The sequence below is a fragment of the Gekko japonicus genome, unplaced genomic scaffold (assembly GCF_001447785.1).
Source record: "Gekko japonicus isolate JY-2015 unplaced genomic scaffold, Gekko_japonicus_V1.1 scaffold318, whole genome shotgun sequence".
Lineage (NCBI taxonomy): Eukaryota > Metazoa > Chordata > Lepidosauria > Squamata > Gekkonidae > Gekko > Gekko japonicus.
In genome coordinates this window covers 424,004-441,942 of record NW_015167541.1, presented here as the reverse complement: position 1 = coordinate 441,942, position 17,939 = coordinate 424,004, and positions in this window count along the sequence as shown.

Below are 17,939 nucleotides of genomic sequence, written 5' to 3'. Positions count from 1 at the left end.
TTCCCCCCCCCCCCCCCCCCGTAGGCCCTGCTCCAGGCAAGAGAGGCGCTGCAGGGGCAACGCGGCCGCCGCCGCTGCTGGGGATCCAGCCGGCGGGGTGCGGAGCGCAGCGATCCCGTGTCAGCGGAGCGGCGAGTCTGCTTCCAGCGGGGTTCCGTCCGCCGGGGAGAGAAGCGGCTCTTTCTTCAGGACCTGCTGCTGCTGGGAGGATTTGCCCTCCACCGAGGAGGGTATTCAATGTCGTGGGAGTCTTACTGGGATAAGAGTAGATTTAAAACAAAGGTTTGCGCTGACTTCCTTGCGACCTTGTAAGTAGTTTTGCTTCAGTATGAAGATTTTGGGCAAATGCGGTGCTATTTATTAAACGTGAGGAGGAACCGTCTAAAGCATGAATTCCACGGTGTGAGAGTGGGCGGGGGGGGGGGGGCTCTGGACCGGGACCTCTCCTCAAATTCCCCCTCCCCCACCACCACCACACCATTAAATTGTCTGAGTGATCCTGGGTCAGCCTGCAGGGACCACCGGGCGGACACAGTGGAAAAGCGGAGGTCCCGTGCAGACCACACAGAAAAGAAGAGAGAGGCTGAAATAAAATGTAATGTGATGAAAAGAAAGAGATGCGGGGGGAGAGAGAGAGAGAGAGAGAGAGAGAGAGAGAGAGAGAGAGAGAGAGAGAGAGAGTCGAATACAGCACGTCGGCGATGGCTGCACTGTGCCGGGTGAGAGGGAAGGCAGCGGGTACACCTTGGCCCTCCCGCTTAACTGGGTCAGGGTTTTGCCAGCTCGGGCTGAAACCTTATTCGGGGCTGCCTCTCCAACTCGTCCCAGGCGCCACGTGCAAAGGTCCCCTGAACCGTCCGTCACATCTGTATCCCGCCCCTGCTCCGAGGAGCTCCAGAAGAAGATGTAGCGGAGGAGGTTTCCTTTCATTCGCTTCCCTGAAGGAGCGAAGCGTTACCTCGGAGGAGGGAAAGCTGCTGGGCACTTTGGGGAAAGAGGCGACCGCTGCTGGACTCCCTTGCCTGGCGCAGCCTCTGTTCTGCGCGGGGGACACTCCTCCCCGGCGGTGTCCTTTTTCTCCTGACTCTCTTCTTTATCGTCGCTCACGACACGTCAGACCTCTTGGGAATCCAGCCCAGACCCCAGCAAAGCAGAGAACACGAAGAGGCAGAAGACCCCAAAATGGGGGGGGGGGTGTTGGAGTTTTTATAAAAATTGTGATTCAGCAGAGAAAAAATAGCTTCAGAGTGCAATAATCAGACTCAGAGTCCATGTGTGTTTAAAATATAAAAGTTTTACTACATTCTAGCACAGGGAAAGGTAACTGGGAGGAAAATAACAACACAGCTAAACAGCTACATCCTCACTCTACAAAGGACGAGACTCGAAGAGCTCGCAATGGCTACTCTTACACGCTTCTTGTTGAAACAGAACAAAGACGGGAAGAGGAGCCATAAAATGCAAAGACACTTTGACACTTTGCTTCCAATCAAACTCCTGGAACAGGAAGAATTTTTCCGGGCTGGCAGACCTAAACTAACATTGGCTTACACAAAAGCATGTGATTTCCTGTAACAACACAAACAGTCATTTAACCCAATATATACTGAGTGTTCTTATCTTGTAACACCCAACAGGGGGGCATCACTCCTCACGCGGTGCTTGAGCTGTGCCCTCCCGCCGTGGCAGGCAAAGCAGCGGACTAGTCATAGGTGACTTGGGGGGGGTGGTGTCAGTTCCGCGATTGCAGCGTGAAGGGATCGGGGCCAGGGTTCGACTGACCTCGGCCGACCTCCTCATTGTCGTCCTGATAATTCATCGTGAGTGCCTGTTCTTTGGAACGTGACCTGACCAATCGCTTTATCTTGCGAGATGGGAAGGAGACGTCGAACCAAAATTCGACGCTACGGACTAGTAAAACAAGAGAATCTTCCGCCTGAGAACTGAGCCGGTCTTAGGGGCCTGGACAATACCTCGGGGCGATAGTTCCCATTTTAATTTGAATAAATTACATCTTTAAAGAGATGGTAAAAGAGAAAGGAGTCATAGAAACCTGGATAATCCCAAATCCTGAGCACGTGTATCGAAAAGTGTATTTCAAGATCGTAGCCAGGGTATTTAGGACGCTTTTTGAAACAATGTTGCAAAATAAATTCCCTCAGAGGCACACAACCACACCTTTCCAGCCTCTGCAGAGAGAGAAGGACCGGCCAATGCAAGTTCCATTCGGCCCGATTAAGGGTGGCGCTGAGGAACTCCAGAGTTTGCGGGCTCTTCCCCCGGCGGAAACCGGCCCGTTGTTCTTCTCATTCCTTAGGACAGAAAGAGCAATTGGAGTCCCCAAACTTGATCACGGGCACTTTTGAACTTCTGAGGAACGGCAGTGTGTGTGTGTGTGTGTGGGGGGGGACAGCACCACAAATTGGCTGCCACAGGTGATGGGACCAGTCGCAAAACGGTGGGAGGGTCCAAGCCTCCTACAGTGGCGACACCTGCTTTCCAAAGGGTGCTCCCGCATCCAGGAGAAGGTGAAGAAACAAACAAACAGGATCAGCTCTTGCTTTTTTTTGGGGGGGGGAGATACAGGTGGGTAGCTGTGTTGGTCTTAAGCAGCAGAACAAAGTTTGAGTCCAGTGGCACCTTTAAGACCAACGAAGGTTTATTCAAGGTATAAGCTTTCCTGCGCAAACACACTTCTTCAGACACAGTGAAATGAAATCTCCTCAACCCCCACTTACAGGAAAAAGCGGGTGGGGGCAGCCATTAGGAAGGGACAGTCACAGCCAAGTTGCATAAGTAGGGTTAAAATTGGGTCAGGTGGCCGGTAAAATCAATGAATGGCAGCAAATTAGCACTGTAAATGGAAGGGGTAACAAAGAGATGTGAGAACGAAGTTAGAGTCCAGCAGCACCCCCAAGACAAACCAAGCTCAACCCTGAGTACATGAAAGAAAGAGACTTAGCATGTGCACACTCCTTCACATACATTGAAACAGGTTTCCTCAAATATTACTTGCAGGCAGGGGGGTTAGTTGCCAGGAAGAGCTAATTAGAGTCAAGATGCATAAGTAACTGAGCAATAAATGCAGCTAAGACTGGAATAACACTTTTGGTAGGATATGTAAATAGCAGCAAATTGGCATACAAATAATAAAGGAGTTAACAACAGATGTGAGAACCGAGTCTGAGTCCAGTGGCCCCTTTAAGACCAACAAAGTTTAAGTTCTGGGTAAGAACTGAGTGACTTGGGGTGCTAAGAAACCGATATCTCTGTTAAGCCCTGGGGGTTCCATTGTCCTCAGTGTTGTAATATCTTGTAATTCAGAAATCTCCTGTTCCAGTTTGTTTCTGAAATTCCTTTGCAATAAAACAGCTACTTTCAGGTCTCCCTACTGAGTGCCCTGGGTTTCTCAGTTTTATGATTCTTGATGTTGGATCTGTGTCCATTTATCCTTTGGCATAGGGTTTGCCCGGTTTGCCCTAGTAGAGCATTAAATGGCATATACAGTGTTAGAAGATGAGCAAATGAATGAGCCTGAAATGGTGTAGTTGGTGTTGTTAGGTCCAGTGATTGTGTTGTCTGGGTGTATGTGGCAGCAAAGTTAGCATCTGGGTTTATTTGGGGGAAGAGATAGTGTTGACGTAATAAAACCTGTGACATTGTGTTGGGTTATTGTTATTAATTTCTAAAGTTAATCAGCAGAGTAATCAGCATTTAGCAGAGTATTAAAGAGTCAGAGTCCATGGTGTGTTTTAAATATAAAAGTTTACTACAACCTAGCATGGGGAAAAGGTATACGGGATGAAAAATAACAAAGAGCTATATTCCTACATCCTTACAGCTAGACAGAACATGGCAGAGATCCTAATGGAGACTGAACTTCTTCTTGCTCAGGACAAAGAGCCATAAAATGCTAATACTAGCCACTCTCGTCTCCAATCAGAACAACAAACTAGATCTGAAGTTGCCGGGCTTTCTAGCTCTCTAAACAGATTGGATACAAACAAACATGTGATTTAGTAGACAGTATTAACACAGTAAATACTGAAATAGTGTTTTAACTTATAACACCCAACACATTGTTCTTGATTAGGATAAAACGTCCAGGAACCATTGCAGCAGAACTGAGGTTTTATGGATAAGAAAGGGGGGACCCCCCCCATTGACTAAAGCTGGGGGTGCTGGAGGCAAAAGTTTCTGTGGTGGGGATAGGGAACCAGTCCCTTGTGGTTGGCATGGTTACCTGGGCAAAGGATCGTCCGGATAACGGCTGCCAGACGGGGGGTTATTTTTGCCACATTTTGTGAAGTGACACCGATTATTGATAGCTGGAAACCTTTTTCCCAAGGCCCCGCCATGATAACTTGAAATATAATGATCACTGGCAATTATTGGTGGCCTTTAGGGAGGCTTCTTTTTCTCGTCAAAAAGCAGAGTGTGTTTCTGTTGGGTGTTACAAGTTAAAACACTTCAGTATTTACTGGGTTAATGATGTTTGTTAAGTCACATGTTTGTTTATAACCAATCTATTTAGATTATAGGAAGCCCGGGAACTTCGGAGCTAGTTTGCTACTCTAATTGGAAACAAAGTGTCAAGTATTAGCATTTTATGGCTTCTCTTCCGTCTTTGTGTTTCTTTGTTCTGACTAGAGAAGGAGACGCCATTCTTCCAGTTTTATCTTTAGATGTAAGGATGTAGGCATATAAGCTCTTTGTTATTTTATATCCTGTGTACCTTTTCCCCATACTAGGTTATAGTAAACTTTTATATTTCTTTTAAAACACACCATGGACTCAGTCTCTTTAATACTCTGCTGATTTACTTTAAATAAGAATCCCAACAAAGGTTATGGGCCCAGCTGCTTTTCCTAGCTGCGTGTATAGAGCTGAGCATGTGTGTTGAATTTACTTTCAGAATAGAACAGATGATTTTTTAAAAATGTTTTCTGGATGCAGAGAAAAGTTTTTTCTGCCTCTCTCTAGAGCTTGCCTCGCCGTTGCAGGCAGAAGGGGTTAGAGAAGACTCGTGTGTTTTTCTGCCGATCTATGTGAAAGAATCCCTGGGGCTGAATCACAGATGTGGAAGAGAGGGAGATCAAAAGGAAGCTCCACTGAACTCCGCGCTGCCTGCTGCTGCTTCGCACCTATTGAAAGGATTGGTAAAGTAACATGGCTACTTCAAAGGATCTTTCAGTTTTGAATGTCCCAATTTTATCTGAAATTAATTACAAATGGTGGAAGACATCTATTGAATGTACTTTAGAGTCCCGGTCTGCTTTGAATGTATTAACTGAGGAAGCTCCTAAAGATGATCCCCAAAAGAAAGAATTTAAAGAGAAAGATGGGCTTGCAAAATCTTTAATTCTTGGGAGTGTTATTGCAAGCGAGAATCAAAAGCTTTTAACGTGCACAACTACAAAACAAATGTTAAGCCATCTAGATGGAAAGTACAATAGGAGAGAAATCTCACAACTCAGTGAGAGCATGTCAGTGCTTAGAGTGAAGCCTGCTCATCAGAGAGAAACTGTAAAGAAAGATGTTAAATGTTTTATATGTTCAAAAACTGGTCACCTCGCCAAGCAATGCTGGTTTAAACTCGCCCAAGATGAAAGGAGACACCGCACCATGCGGATTCCCGCTGAAATAGGACCCTCTAGAGGGCGTGGCGGTGGAAAGCCAAATGCTGGCAAGCAGAGTGCAACAAAGCCTGTGTTCTTCCTGAATGAAACACAGCCAAATGCTGCAGAGGGAGACCAGAGTGCAAATGTACAAGCATTGTCTGTTAATGGAAGGGAATCTGATGCTAAAGCCCTATGGCAATTGGACTCAGGGAGTGGAGCACATATAGCAAACTCTGTTGAGCCCGCTTGCGGGGAGGGCGGGGTATAAGTTTGATAAAATAAATAAAATAAATAAAAAATTGAATGGTTTGTTGATTTGTATAGAGAGAAAAAGCCTAAGTTGCAACAAGTTAATGGTCAAGAATTAGCTGTGGAAGGCAGTGGAACTGTGGTGTTGAACGTTTTGAATCCATGTGGTGAAATTGAGGAAGTTGTACTCAAAGACTGTTTTTTTTCCTGAGGCCACTATCTGCCTGATCTCTACTATGAGGATCATAGCAACTGGTTTTAAAATTGATCTTGAACAGGGCCAAGGCAAAATTTGGCATGAAGATGGTGTTGAGCTAGTGATTGAATAACGTGGAAGTTATCATTATCTAAGAAACATTGCAATTGCTAATGATGATGAAATGGACACCAATGGGCCAGTGTACCACACAAAATCATCTGTATGTGTTCACAAAAACTGTTTGTATGCATGGCATGTAAAGTTTGCTCATAGGAATGTGCAAAGTGTACAAAAGCTATTGAAGGATTGTAATATCAGTGCTGTTGAGTGTGATGCTATGAAAAATGGTTGTGAAACCTGCTTTAAAGCAAAAGGCACAGCTCCTAGCAACAAGGGCAAATCTCCTGAACAAAATACAAAATTTCTAGAGACTGTGTACTCAGATCTCGTTGGTCCAGTAAAAGAGTCTGCTGGAGGCAGCAAGTATTTTGTCAGTTTTATGGAAGCATCCAGATATGTCTTTACATACCTACTTAAAAGTAAAGATCAAGTACTTGAAAAGTTTAAATGCTATATTGCTGCTGTTAAAAACAAATTTGGCAAGGCGCCAGAGGTGCCAGAGGTGCTGTTCACAGATAATGGCACAGAATACTGCAGCAGTGAGTTCCAAAGATTCATGGAACAAGAAGGAATTGAACATAAGACTACAATTCCTTATTCTCCACAACAAAATGGTAATGCAGAACGCTTAAACAGAACCATTCAAGAAATGGTGCGTTCTATGCTAATGCAATCTGGACTTTCAGAAAATATGTGGGCTGAAGCAGTCAATACAGCCGTTTACCTTCATAATAGAGTTCCATCAAAAACTACAAATAAAAGTCCTTTTGAATTATGGCATAATAGGGTGCCTGGACTTAAACACATAAAAGCCTTTGGATCTAAAGTCTCTGCCCACGTACCAAAAAACAGAAGGGGCAAACGTGACCCAAGAGCAGAGCCTGGTTTCCTAGTGGGATATGCTCTTGGAGGAAGAGGCAACAGAATCATAGACCCTAAAACATGCAAAGTTAAGGAATGCAATGTGGTACATGTTGACGAAAGCAACATCCTACCAACATCTAAGCCAGCTGAGTCCACAGTGCAACCTGCTACTCAGGAATCTACAGATGTCTCCTTCAATGACTTGTTCGCTTGGCAATCTGCAGAGACCACCTGTGAACAGGCAGGTCCATCTCCACAAGAGAGTTCCAGCTTAGAAGGGGAACCAGGAGAGGCTACGCCAAGAGAAGGGGAACCAACCACTGTGAGACAATCAGCAAGAAGTAAAACAGGAGTACCACCACCAAGATATGGAATTTGTGCAAATGTACAACCAGTGAAGGAACCTTATACCTCGAAGGAAGTCAATCAACCACCTGCATCTGAAAGATGTAAGTGGATAGAAGCAATGGAAGAAGAATTTGGATCTTTACAAGACAAACAAGTTTGGACTCTTACTGAGTTGCCTTCGGAAAGAAAAGCCATCGGCTGTAAGTGGATGTACAAAGTGAAGTATGACCCTGACGGCAAGGTGGAGAAGTACAAGGCACGCCTAGTCGCAAAAGGCTTCTCACAAAAATTTGGAATAGACTTTTCTGATACTTTTGCACCTGTTGTAAGCTACACATCCTTCAGGACACTTCTAAGCATAGCAGCCTCAAGGGGCATGCATATTGAACATTTGGATGTCAAAACTGCTTTTCTCAATGGAGAGCTGGCTGAAGAGATCTAAATGGAACAACCAGAAGGATTTTTAACGGAAGGACAAGAAGGTCTAGTGTGCAAACTCAACAAAAGCGTTTATGGATTAAAACAAGCAGCGAAAGCATGGAATGACAAACTGACTAAGCTGTTACAAAAACAGAACTTTCAACAAGGAACAGCAGAACCTTGCTTGTTCTCAAGACTTAAAAATGGACAATATCAATACATCTTTACATTGACGACTTGGTTATTTGTTGTCAAGACCAAGGAGATGTACAAGAAATAGTGGATGAACTCAACAAAGAAGTTGAAGTGAAGCAATTAGGAACCATAAAGTACTACCTTGGAATACAAATTGAAAGAACTGAGGATGGAAATTTTCTTTTGAGCCAAAAGCAAAAGATCATGGACTTTATTGAATCTGTGGGAATGAAACATTCCAAACCAGTGAGCACTCCTCTTGAAAAGGATTACCTCAAGAATACAGTTGGACCACTACTTAAAGACAATGTTGGAGTTATTATAAAATTCAGCAGAGTTAAAAATCACCTTAGTGATGCCAGAGTTCAATAATCAGACCCAGAGTCCATGTGTGTTTAAAAATATAAAAGTTTTACTACAATTCTACCATAGGGAAGGGTAACTGGGAGAAAATAACAACAGAGCTATATAAGCTACATCTTCACTCTACAAAGGACAGACTAGAAGAGAGCAATGGCTTCTCTCCAACATGCTTCTTCTTCAAACAGAACAAAGAGAGGAAGAGAAGCCATAAAATGCAAAGACACTAACTTTGCTCCCAATCAAACTCTCAGAACAGAGATGCTTTTCGCGGGCTTGCAGGTCTAAGCTAACATTGGCTAACACAAAGGCAGGTGATTTCCTGTGACAACAAAACAGACATTTAACCCCATACACACACATCGAGTGTTTTCAACATGCAATTCCCAACAGACAACCATGAATACAGATCCGCAATTGGAAAAACATTATACTTGAGCACAATCTGCAGACCAGATATAACTTCAGCTGTTGGACTCATATGCAGAAAGACCAGCTCACCAACTATCCATGACTGGAAAGCTATAAAGAGACTGGCAAGATATCTAATAGGAAATTTGGACTACAAACTTAACATCTCAGCCGTGAAAGGCTGAACTTGCATTACTTCAGTGTTGTTACAAGTCAAAACACTTCAGTATTTACAGGGTTAATGATGTTTGTTAAGTCACATGTTTGTTTGTAACCAATCTGTTTAAACAATGGAATGCCAGGGAACTTTGGAGCTAATTTGCTAGTCTGATTGGAAAGGTGTCAAGTATTTAGCATATTGGTTTGTCCTCCCGTTCTTTGTTCTGACCAGAGAAGGAGACGCCATCCTGCTCTTCCCGTTTTACCTTTTAGCTGTAAGGATGTAGCCATATTAGCTCTTTGTTATTTTATATCCTGTGTACCTTTTTCCCATGTTAGGTTTATAGTAAACTTTTATATTTTAATACATACCATGGACTCAGTCTCTTAATACTCTGCAGACTTACTCAATAAGAATCCCAACACATTTCCCTATCTCGTCTTGGCGCTAAATAAACTCCCTTGCAACAGCATACAGCACAAGGAGCTGTATTCCGCCAGGCTGCAGTATTACAGGCGAGACTGTGAGATCATATTACATCTACAGTAGTTGTGTCTGGTTTTTTTGTGGGTTTTTTTGTGTGGGTTTTTTAAAAAAATAAAGAGCTTATGGTTCCAGGCGCTCTGCAAACAGCATGGGCTGACATGTAGTTAATAAAATCTTTTTGCTGAGGTTCCCTTTTTCTAACCTAACAAGATTAAGAACCTGATGATATTTCTTTGTACATCTGGCTCTTTTCCATTAAAGGGGATTATAGTCGATCCATAGGAAATCTTACCCTGGCGGAACCTCCCTCCTTCAAAAGGAAAAGTCTCGGAGTTCCATCTTTCGAAAGGGACGGGGCAGAACTAAGCTGAAGATTGGAAAGGGGAGTCCGCTGCATCAGGTGGTTCCAGAATCTCCTCTTCCAACTTGATCTGTTTTTCTCTTTGGAGGAAAGGCTGGATTTATTAATATTTCCCCCCCACACACACACACAAGTACACATTCCTTCCGTGCTGGGAGAACTTGGAACCTTCCCTCAAGACCCTGGAAAGGAAGCGCCTGTTGCTGCGTCAGGCGCCCGGGGAAATCCTGCGTGAAAAATCTTGCTATTCAAACCCGCAAAAACTTTACCGCGAAATTATTCGGCTTAACAGAAATGTACTTCCCAGGAAAGAATATTTTAAGACTGCAGCCGAATTGCTCCCAGTAATCCACCCTCCAAATCTATGGCTGGAACGTGAAACGCCATGAGTTTTGGCTCTCCCGAAACGATCGAGGGAGCTTCGGCCAGCACGCATTTATGCGGACGTACACCGGCGACCAAGTGTCGATTCCATAGTAAGGGAAATGCGGTCTAAACTGGTCTCAGTCCCAAGGCTGATTTAAAAGGGGTTAAATAAGACATGTTTAAAAGCAACGTTACAGGCTTCTGACATCAGTTAATGATAGTTAACTAATGGATTTGGTGATATGGATTTACTTTCCGATAAGCTAGCCCATCCAAGATCAGTATCCGAACACCTTCTTCCTGGATTCCCTGAACACCCCCCCCCCCGACCTAATCGCAAAATAATAAGGTCCTGGGAAGGGGTGTCGACCTCATATGGCAGCCGGTGCCTTCGGATCTGTCCAAGCCTTGGTGCCGAAGGTTCGTCTAAAAGCTGCAGCGTGCACTTTGCACATGCTCAGAGACGCCGGATTATTCGGCACGTTCTAGAGCCGGCTCAGGAGGTCTGAGGGTCTGACCCAACCCTAGGTCTGAGAAAGGAGCCGAGGGGAAAGGCCTGGGACCGGCGTCCGGCCTTCTCTGCCCGCCCTCGGAGGGTCCGGCAAAGGCGCGAAGGCAGCGCCGGGGAGGGGGCGGGGGGGGCTCTTTCTTTCCCTCCTCCGTCCGACTGATCTCTCCCCGGGCCCCCTAATTAGGGCGAGGTCGGGGCGGGGGTATTCAGGGGCCTTTTCACCCGCCCGGAGCACTTTCGCCTGTGGGGTCGCCGGCCGCCCCAGCCCACAGATCTCCCAATTAGCCTGAAGGGGAGGGCTGCCCGAGAGAGGGGAGGCGGGCAGAGCCGCGCCAGGGAGAGGCCTCCGGGCTGCCGGCCCGCGTCGGGGAGCCGCTTCGTCTCCGGACACAAAGGTCGCGGGGCCCGACTTGGCGGTGGCGGGACCAGCCCCGAAGAAGACTGGGGCGGCCTGCTGGCTGGCGGGGAAAAGCGACCCGCGGCTGTCTCTAGGCCGAAGAGGGATTTCCAAGGGAGGCCGCTCTTCTGGAGGCCCGGCCTCTCTCTGGGAGGGTCCCCCTCGCCGCCCCCTAGGAGGTGAAGGCGAGGAGTCAGTCGGGGGCGCTTCCTGGCTCTGCCGACGCACCAAGCGGCGCCAACGCAGGAAGGCCCAGGCCGGTGGAAAGAAGCCGCCCTTCTAGAATCTGGCGCCCGGTTTACTTCCCGCTGCCTGAATCTTAGCACAGGGAGGGGAAAACAAACCTGACCCAAAAACTGAAATCAAGAACCACAAGTGTGAGAAAGAAGTCAAATAAAGGGCCGGTATTAAAAACTAAGTTAAAACGTATAATATACAAAAACACATGTATTTATTAGAAAGTGTTGGGTGATAGTGAGATATTGAAAAAAATGTATTTAGCAGAGATAAAATAGTCCAGCAGAGCCAGAGTAAAATAATTCAGACTGAGAGTCCATGTGTGATTAAAATATAATTTTTTTACTAAATTCTAGCATGGGAAGGGTAACTGGGATGAAAATAACAGAGCATAATCGGCTACATCCTTACACTACAAAGACAAAACTAGAAGAGAGAATAGCTGCTCTCCTTCTTCTTCAGAACACCAAAAACAAAAACGGGAAGAGAAGCCATAAAATGGTAATATACCTTGACACTTCAGTCCCAATCACATCCCTAGATCAGGGAGAAAATTCCTGGGCTTCCTACATCTAAAGAACATTGGTTACAAGTGCAGGTCTCAGTTTTATTCCCCACCCTTTTAATATTGACATCCAAGGAATTGATCTTACTACTATCATAGTTCATTTCAGATTCGATGCTTTCATGCAAGCCATTAATGAACTGCTTAAATACCAATAAGAGTTGTACTGGACCTCAACAAATCAAAAAGATATCATCTTGAAAGTGTTTATAAATAATGATCTTATTTGCATAAATATTATTAACATTGAGGATGAACTGGTTTTCAAATCTGCTCATAGATTAGTTAGTTCTGGTGCAAACTTACATCCCATTGCGGTACCAGGGATCTGCCCCCCCCCCATTTTTTTTTTAATTGGAAGTAATTTCTTTTTAGGCACAATTTTGGTATATGGCATAAAAAAGCAGTGGGAGGGGTTTGAGCATTCTCCCTCATGTCTAATGTAGTTCGAAGTACCTCTAAGGCCTCATTGTGAGGAATGTTGGTATATAATGATACCACATCAAGTGTGACAAAAAGCATGTCCTCAAATTCCATCCTGATCACCTCTTCGTGTCCCAAAAAATCCATGGTATCTTTTAGGTAAGTGTTTATTTTTGGAATAAAAGGTTTTTAAAAGGCCATCCAAATAGCTAGCCAGTGTGGTTCTAGAATGGAGCCACACCCAGAGACTCTGGGCCTCCCAGGGACTGGCAGTATTCCCTTAGGAATCTTGGGTAAGAGGCAGAACTGAGGAGTCCTGTGTTATCTGAGGGGAACAGGTGTAGTCATAAGTGGGTCTGGATATATAATCTGCCACTAAAGCCTCATCCAGTACAGTGACACAATCTCTTTCTTAACTACAGGCGTCACATAGGTTTCCTTCCGCGCCGGCTGAATCTTGAAACCTGGAAGAAACTCCCGCTCCTTCCGACCCAGACTGACACTCCGCTCTCCTCCTCCCCGGCGGGTTTCCCTTGGGAAGCTACTTCCGCGTTCGGAGGAAACGTAGGTAGGGGTCGGACTGACGGTGGGGTTCCTAAAGCCTTCCGAGGGCGCCCGCCTTGCGGGTCGCGTTAGTTAGTTCACCTCCGTGGCAAGAGAGCTGCGGGGTGGGTGGGTGTGGCCGGACTCGAGGGCCTGAGACGGGGCGACTCCGCCTCCACGGCTGCCGAGTGAAGAAGACCCCCCCCCCGCCCCGGGTGCCTTCCCCTGAGGGTTCAGATGTTTTCATGCTCACTGCCTTGGGGACGCCAATGGGGTGGAAAGGGGGCACGAAATGTTTCAAATACAGACAACAGAATAGGGGGCTGGGGATTTTCCAAAGTATGTCTGCGCCAGGCCAGTCCCAACCAGGGGCCCTTCCTGTGCGTGTGGTTGTCCCTTTCCGACGGCCCCCAGACCCGGAAATCAGCTCCTCCGACCTCGGAGTGCCTGAGGGGTTCGGTCCCACCCCGGCTGCTCCCTTCCGACGGCTTTGTTGCTGGGTCGCCCCCCCCCCCTCCGGCTTGCAACGCGCAGAAGAGCAGGGCAAAAGTCCTCCTTGGCCGGATGAACATCAGCTGGGCCCCCCTGGGGCCGCTGGACTGACCCGGTGCTGTCCCGGGTCGCTTTCAGCGCAGGAGCCAGTGTGATGCAGCAGACTGAGCCGCTGGCAAGAGAGAGATCAGTTTCCCAGGGTGAGGCCGGGAATTCTGGGTGTTTCCGAAGTCCGGCCTGTCCGCCAGGCTCCGGGCAGTAGCTGGCCCGCCCGTCCTTTGCACCGTGAAGAGCTCCGGTCTGGAGAAGGGTGTCAAACGAAGGCCCCGGCTTCCTTGGCGCAAGTGGCGGCGGGCGAGTCTGCGGAATGGGCGGGGAACCCTGCCGCCAGGGGTCGCACCGGTTTCCCTCCCTTCGCCCCTTCCTGGTTACCCATGCAGTCCCCGCTGGGCCACCCCCTCCCTCCCCCGCGAACAAAGGCGCCACACACACACACCCCGACAGATCAAGGTGGCAAACGGAGTCGCAACCAAAGGACGATGGATTTAGACGGGATCGTTTTATGAAGGGGCGAAAGAGGCCTGCCCAAAGTCCCACCGGGTTTCTGGCGAAAGCAGCGAAAGGGTCTCAGAGGCCAAAACGGCAAACAGCCCAAAGCCCCCTTGGATCTTTGGACGTTACTTATGGCCCCTTGGGAAGGATCAATTGTTTCGAAATGCTGCCAGGAAAGGGGAAAAAACCAACAATGATCCGAAGCGGAATGCGACTAATCCTTCGGGTTCTCTCGTCATCGGTCTCCATAGAAGGAAGTGGGTTTTCCAGCCCGAGGGTCCTCCAGGCATCGCGGCTGGGGATTTGGAGGAGCTTCAGAGGCCACGAATTCCTCTTCCTCGCCGCCCCCCCCCCCACCTCACCCGCTGCTGCTGCCCGTTTGGCATAGTGGTTAAGTGCGCGGACTCTAATCCGGGAGAACCGGGTTTGATTCCCCACTCCTCCACTTGCACCTGCTGATGTGACCTTGGGCAAGCCATCGTTCTGACAAGAGCTGTCTTGAAAAAAGAGCAGTTACTGTCAGAGCTCTCTCAGCCCCACCTACCTCACAGGGTGTCTGTTGTGGGGAGGGGAAGGGAAAGGAGTTTGTAAAGTGCTCTGAGACTCCCTTGGGTAGAGAAGGGCGGGGTATAAATCCAATCTCTTCTCCTCTTCACGCGGGGCGGTGGACAGAGCCGGGCCGAGGGAGGCTGCAGCCCGCTAACCCCTCCGGTTGTTGGTCCTCACAGGGGGCAGCCTGATCCCGAACAGGCTTCGGAGCGCCTAAACCGCTGCTGCCGCCGGTTATCCTGAAGGCTGGGGAGGGGGGGTCGCTGCGGCTGAGCCTGGAAGCAGCACCGGGGCACCTGTCTGTTTCCAAAGAGGCCCAAAGCAGGGGCTGCAAAACTTGTTGCAAGTCTGTTGGGTATTACAAGTTGAAAACACTCAGTATATCTGGGGTTAAATGTTTGTTTATGCTACTCACAGGAAGTCACATGTTTCTCATGTAACCAATGTTCTTTAGATGTAGGAAGCCCGGGAATTTTCTCCCTGATCTAGGGATTTGATTGGGACTGAAGTGTCAAGGTGTATTACTATTTTATGGCTTCTCTTCCCGTCTTTGTTTGATGTTCTGAAGAAGAAAGGAGAGCAGCCATTCTCTCTTCTAGTTTTGTCTTTGTAGTGTAAGGATGTAGCCGATTATGCTCTGTTGTTATTTTCATCCCAGTTACCCTTCCCATGCTAGAATTTAGTAAAAACTTTATATTTTAATCACACATGGACTCTCAGTCTGAATTATTTTACTCAGGCTCTGCTGGGCTATATTATCTCTGCTAAATACCATTTTTTCAATATCTCACTATGTTGGGATTCTTTGATTTAAAGTTTTTCAGCAGAGTATTAAAGAGGCAGAGTCCATGGTGTGTTTAAAAGAATAAAAGTTTACTACAACCTAGCATGGGGAAAAGGTACACAGGATATAAAATAACAAAGAGCTTATATGCCTACATCCTTACAGCTAAACTGAAAATGGCAGAAGAGGGAGGCTTCTTCTTCTTGCTCAGAACAAAGAAACACAAGACGGGAAGAGAAGCCATAAAATGCTAATTTGGCACTTTGGTCTCCAATCAGAACAACAAACTAGCTCTGTAGTTCCCGGGCTTTCTAACTGTCTAAAACAGATTGGTTACAAACAAACATGTGACTTAACAAACATCATTAACCCAGTAAATACTGAAGTGTTTTAACTTGTAACACCCAACACACTATCACCCAACAAAGTCCCTTTCCCTTCCCATTCCATGAACATGAGATGACACTAAATGGAACGAACGCGCCCGCGCTCACACACACACACCCCAACGGCTTTGTGGCTGCAAAGAAGGGGGGGACGCAACCCCAAAGAGGGGTCAGGTGAATCAGGAGGCTGAGAAAAGAAAAGAATGTTTGTGCGACTCTGCAAGATACGGAATCTGCAAAAAATGCAACAAACTTTTTTTGGGGGGGGGGCTTTGCTGTCTCAGCCTGTAGATGGATCTTTGCCACTTTGGAGGCTGCTAACAGCAACTTTGGATCTCTGCACCAAAGATCTACAAACCACCAGCTACACACCTGTAAGAGACCAGCCAAAGAGGCATAGAGGTAACCCGTGAAAAAGAAATACTTTAAGACCAGTTCTGAATGAATGTGGGGGTGCGCAGAAAAGTACAGGGCACAGCCCCTCCACCCCCAGGGGGAGTGTTCCTGGGCGCGGCTGACATTGAACTAAACCGGAGTGGGGGGGGGGGGCTGGCCGAAGTAGCCGTCCCGGCTTTACTCTCTAGGCCGCTTCAGTCTGCTGATTTCCCTCTGGGAACAGCAACATTGCAATTTTCTGCTCAAAATGTCCGAGTGGAACAACTTATTTCTGTTTCACTGCTGCCGGAGGAAATGGGGAAGGGAGCGGAGACAAGGCCTCACTCCGGCGCTCCTAAACGCAAACAAGATTGGGTACCTCCCCCCGTCATTTCATCCCCACAACTGGAACATGAGGATGTTCAGGCCCTTGTTGGATGGCACGCTTACTGAGAAGACGACATGGATGGAGGTCGCTGCCCAGTAAACAAACTGCTGAGATTCTGAGATTCAAGATCGATGGTCGTTTTGCAAACACAAGAGACACATTGGTAAACATAAAAATATCTTTACTACAAAACAAAATAAAGCATGGGTAGGGTACTTTGGATAAAAAGAAATAAAACAAAAGGTTATATACTTGCAGTTACTTTCAGCACTACAGACTAACACCTACATCTTTCCTATCTACCCAGCGACTTCAAGAGAGAGCTTCCTGTGTGCTTCACACAAAGGGCCATAAACCTTGTGAATACATTAATGCCAGATCAAAGCATTTCCACAAACAAGTTGTTAGTTGACCAATACAAAGGCTACGTGTCACTTCATTAGACTAAGCAACTCCCTCAAACTTTCCCGCCGTAGAATACATCATGTAACAGCAACATCCTGTTTCCTGACAAACACTTAACTCTGTAATGACTGAAGTTTAGGCAACTTGAAACTCCAACACAAACAGTCGGAGAATAAAGCAGAATCTTTAGGAGGGTATTTTTAAAATAGACCTCTGTGCTTAACTAAATCGTATGACGAATTTATTGAAGGGCACCCCATGTCCTGGTTTTCCGAACCACTGCTACCCGAGTAGACCTTGAATCAAAGCACCGTGGAATTCCGCTGAGACGAGATACTCCCCAAGGAGCGTCGGCTGCGGACAGCACTGCGCTGACCCTCCGCAAAGGCGCAAGGGCTGGCAGCGGCTCCGCAGCTTGAGGTCTGTCTTCCTTTCCGCAGGAGACAGCGGGGTTTGAACCCGGGGCCTTCCGCCTGCCGAGCAGATGCTCTGCCCCGGCGCCCAGCAGGGCCCCTCTCCTTCTGGACCCCATTTCTCCGGCCACTGAACCGCAGACCGCAGTCCCGGGGGACCCGCTTCTTTCTCCAACCCTGGGGGGGGGAGGAAGCCCCAGCGCAGGACGGGCCGCGACATAACTTTAAGCCGGCACCGACTCCCACGAGGCAGCCGGAATCCAGAGGCGGCGGCGGCTCCGCGAAGTGCGCCTTCAAGCAGGGAGAGGAGCCCGTTGAGCCGCCAAAGGTCAAGAGCGACAGAAGCCGCCGGCCCTTTTCGCTCAGCCGCGGAGTCCCGCACCGCCGTCTCAAGTGGGCACTGCTCTCTTGCGCGTCGAGGGGACCGGTCCGGCGGCCCAGGCCCAGTTCCTTCGGCGAAACCGCGAATGGGCCCGTCGGGTTAGGAGGAGTCTCGGAGCCTGCCTCCCGCGCCTTCGCTTCCACTGGTTAAAGAGGCCGGCGTCTGCAACAGCGGGTCCCCACCTGCCGCTGGAGTCCATGCCAAATTCTCACATCGGTGGCAGTGGCTGTAGCCTCTTAAATGCTGGTTACATAGAACTTACTTGGTGGCTTTCAATGAGGACTTGACTTTAAGGCGGAGCCTGCCCGTGCGCCGAGCTGTAGGTTTGACCGTACAGAATGGTCTTCGCACTTCGAAGGGCTTCAGACACGAAGGCT